This window comes from Felis catus, chromosome X (assembly GCF_018350175.1).
Source record: "Felis catus isolate Fca126 chromosome X, F.catus_Fca126_mat1.0, whole genome shotgun sequence".
NCBI classification, from domain to species: Eukaryota; Metazoa; Chordata; class Mammalia; order Carnivora; family Felidae; genus Felis; species Felis catus.
In genome coordinates, this window is record NC_058386.1 from 13,356,541 (window position 1) to 13,361,294 (window position 4,754).

The window sequence follows — 4,754 nt, forward strand, 5'->3', positions numbered from 1 at the left end:
ATACACGACCAAGGAGATCACTTGGTGCCAGCGGTGCGTTGGTGTATGTTTAACAACCAGCTCTCTGTGGGTGGGGGTGGAGGAAGGCCCGATTTGTAGCATTTGCCAATTCCTGTGGCATAAATATACCCACAGTAGCTGCTGCTGGTTTTAAGCTACTGATATGACATCAAGCGCTTTGTAAAAATTCTGAAGATTTAGGGGTGCCTGGGTGGCTCGGTCGGTTGAGCTTCCGACTTCAGCTCAGGTCATGATCTTGTGGTCTGTGAGTTCGAGCCCTGCGTCGGGCTCTGTGCTGACAGCTCAGAGCCTGGAGCCTGTTTTGGATTCTGTGTCTCCCTCTCTCTCTGCCCCTCCCCTGCTCATGTTCTGTCTCTCTCTCTCTCTCTCTGTCAAAAATAAATAAACATTAAAAATTTTTTTTTTTTAAATCCTGAAAATTTAATGGTTAGTTCTCATAGGCCAATAGGACCCTGCTCCAGCCTACCACTGCTTGATACAGATCTGGTTATCCCATTCTTTTGCCACAGTCCTATGATGGTTCCTGATTGCCTCTGGGATAAAAGCTAACTACTCCAGCTACATATATAAATAAAAGTAGGGGATGATCCAGGTCTCACGGATCCTGACGATGAAGCCGTTTGAGGGCCCTCTTAAAGAACAGTAATACAAACGTAATAGTATAACATCAGGTACACAAGTGAATAATTGTTTGGAATGAGAGAAGAAATCATAGCAAATTACAAACGTTAAAAAGCCGACAGACACCAGAAACATCGCAAAAATCTGAAAAAAAGAATCACATGATATGATTGGAAGAACTTTCCACAGACATGCTCTGGACATTTTATCTTTTTTTTTAACTTTTTTTAAAAGTAGGCTCCATACCTAACATGGGGCTTGAACTCACAACCCTGAGAGCAAGAGTCACATGCTCTCCCGACTGAGCCAGCCAGATGTCCCTGGCTCTGGACTTTTTAAATCTTGTTTCTTCTCCACTACCCATGTACTTCTGGTGCCAGGTGCTCTAAGACGATCACATCACCATATGCCCTCTGGGCCCTCTGCAGTGGGCCATGGGAGTATCCTGGGAGCCATTCCCACTTGGGGTGGCTATCAATGACCTAACCATTCATGGAAGCAATTATAAACCACGTAAGTACGTCTCTCCAAATCCTAGCAAAATATGTCTCCAACTCAACTTCCCCTTAGCTGGGCCCCCAAATGCCTGTGGCCGCTCCAGTGCCACTAAGCATGATGGGAAGTGTATCAGTCAGGGTTCATGGAGGAAGGGGAGCTGCTATGGATGATATACAGTAAGGGACACGTTATAGGGTCAGATCTTTGGCAGCTCTGGGAGCCGGGTGACAAGGCTGTGGAGGCGGCTGCCGCTGTGTGGTCGAACCTGAAGTTTCTATAAGGACATCTGGACCAGCAGGTGGGAAAGAGAGCTGAAAGTAGGAGGGCATCTGGTGACGACAGAAGGAGCTGTGGGCCTGAGCGCTGCCCAGGCCCAGCTAAGTGAGCGTCAGATCAGTGACACTGCGTGCAAGCTGCCACAGTGCCTGGCACCCTGGACCTTCAGACCTTCAAAAATGTGACTGCTAGTTAACACTGGCCGCCCACAAAATGTCTCTAGTGGCCAGTGCGAACTTGGAACCATCTAGGGAAGAGAACATAGCTCCAGCTTAGCTACGTTGAGGCAGGACAAAGCCATCACAGGAAGTGTGACAGGAGGGACACTGGAATGGAAGGAGACCGTGTTTTTAACTGATTTCAGCTCATGCATTTTGGTTTTGCAAATGTAAACACAGGGCCCTGTAAACACGTTGCTGGAACTTTCCTTAAGCTTCATTAGCTTCACGCTAAACATCCTGTTAGAGGGTCCAACCCCCGTCAGCCTTCTGGGATCTCCTTTCTCACTCTCGGTCTCTCTCTCTCTCTCTCTCTCTCTCTCTCTCGCACGCACACACACACATATTCACTGAGCTCTTCCATGCCAGCATATTCTAGGCACTGGGGATCCAGAAGTGAGCAACACTGGCAAAAATCTGTCCCCTGGTGGAGCTCACCTTGCAGTGGGCTGAACTAGCTAAAACAGAGAAACATGTTTGTGTGTCAGGTGGCTGCATGTGCTCTGGAGAGGAGTCAAGTGGGGGAGGGAGCTAGGGAGTGGGCGTGAGCAGGGAGGGACCCTGGGGGTGGTCAGAGAAGGCATCTCTCAGGAGGTTGAGCAGAGATCTGGATGAGGGGACGGAGGGAGCCACGTGGCTATCTGAGACACTGTCCCTGGCCAGGGAGCTAGCGCAAAGTCCCTGAGGCCAAGTGGAGGGAGCGTGCAAAGAGCGGCACCTCGAGCGAGCTCCGGCACAGGTGGGAGAAGAGGTCAGAAAGGTGGACAGGGGCGGGCTGGTGAGCCCTTATCTTTTTTTTTTTTAATTTTTTTTAACGTTTTGTTTATTTTTGAGACAGAGAGAGACAGAGCATGAACGGGGGAGGGGCAGAGACAGAGGGAGACACAGAATCCGAAGCAGGCTCCAGGCTCTGAGCCATCAGCCCAGAGCCTGACGCGGGGCCCCAACTCACGGACCATGAGATCCTGACCTGAGCTGAAGTCGGACGCTTAACCGACTGAGCCACCCAGGCGCCCCATGCCCTTACCTTTCAGTGGGAGAGCATGACCATCGCCAGGATGGTGCTTCAAGTTTCTGCGTTGAGTTGGGCTGAAAGGGGACAGAGATGGACTTAGGTGTCCAGTTAGGAGGCCTGCACGGGGATCCCGAGTCACGCTCACTGCTCTGAGCACCAGTGACATTTTGCCCAGCATACTCTTTCCCACCTGCTTTGGCTTTTGGTGTTTTTATCCTCACCCACCTAGATTGTGCTTCCTGCTTCCTCTTCTCGTGTAGACTAAATTTGATGTCAGAATTTGACTTCAATTTTAATTTTCTTTCTTTTTTTTTTAAATTTTTTTCAACGTTTATTTATTTTTGGGACAGAGAGAGACAGAGCATGAACGGGCGAGGGGCAGAGAGAGAGGGAGACACAGAATCAGAAACAGGCTCCAGGCTCCGAGCCATCAGCCCAGAGCCCGATGCGGGGCTCGAACTCCCGGACCGCGAGATCGTGACCTGGTTGAAGTCTGACGCTTAACCGACTGTGCCACCCAGGCGCCCCAAATTTTAATTTTCAAATATGATATAATAACGTTAAGATTGCAAGATTTCCTCCTGAACCTGAGGAGAAACGGCAGATGAATTGCTAACGTGAGAAGATGTTTTCAAAACGGGAGAATAGTATCTCCCTAGCAGGGCCTGGGCTAACGCTCACGTGCCTCTGAGAGTGGGTGTCCCCTCGCGTCTTGTGCCTCAGGTGCCTCACTCACCACATCTTAGTCCTGGCCCGGCAAGTCCCCAAAAATGACATCAGAAAGGGAAAATCAGTAACTTCACAGCAGAGAAGCCTGGCAGACACGAGACACCGCCCTCACCAGTAACGGGACAAGCTGACCCCGTGTCGTACCCCGAGGAGGACACAAGATCTTTTATGTGGCATCCCCATCCCAAAATGCAAAACTCTATCTGATCATGTGAAAACATCGGACGAACCTAGATTGAGGGACCTTCCATAACATAACTGGCCTGTCCTCTTTACAACTATCAATGTCACGAAAGGCAAAGGAGGCCGAGGAACTGACTGGAGAGAGAGGACAGCGAAATGCCATGCAGAGTACTCCTGGATTGGGTCCTGGACTGGAAGAAAAGAGCTTGAAAGGACATTATGGCGACAGTGGAGAAAATATGAATCTGAACTGTAGATTGGATAATAGTATTGTAACAATAGTAAATTTCCCGATTCTTGTGATTGAACTGTGGTTATATGAGAGAATATTTTTTATTATTGGGAAATACACTTTGACGTATTTAGGGGGAATAGGGACACGATAAATTTATTCTACGAAGGGTCAAAAATTTTGTTTTCTATCTACGTCAATCTACCATCTACTACTGTCTATCTATCGAGACAATCATAAAGGAAATGTGGTAAAATGTTAACAATTGATCAATTGGGGTGAATATGGGATTTCTTTGTACTGCTTTTGCAACTTTTCTGTAAGTTTGAAATTATTTCACAATAAAACCATTTTTAAAAGGTGGCTACAATTTTAGGCTTTTAGATGAAGGGAATGGAGATAGGAATCATTCTTTTTTTAAAAAAATTTTTTAATGTTTATTTTTGAGAGAGACAGAGACAGAATGCGAGTGGGTTGGGGCAGAGAGAGAGGGAGACACAGAATTGGAAGCAGGCTCCAAGCTCTGAGCTGTCAGCACAGAGCCCGATGAGGGGCTTGAACTCACGAGCTGTGAGATCATGACCTGAGCCGAAGTCAGACGCTCAACCGACTGAGCCACCCAGGCGCCCCAGGAATCGTTCTTTTTTTTTTTTTTTTAATTTTTTTTAACGTTTATTTATTTTTGAGACAGAGAGAGACAGAGCATGAACGAGGGAGGGTCAGAGAGAGAGGGAGACACAGAATCTGAAACAGGCTCCAGGCTCTGAGCAGTCAGCACAGAGCCCGACGCGGGGCTTGAACTCACAGACCGCGAGATCGTGACCTGAGCCAAAGTCGGACGCTTAACCGACTGAGCCACCCAGGCGCCCCTTTATAGCAGGTATTGCTTTCAAAATAAACACGTGTAATCAAGGAGTCATCTTTCTGCAACAGGGGGAAGGATAAATCATTAACTTTTTGA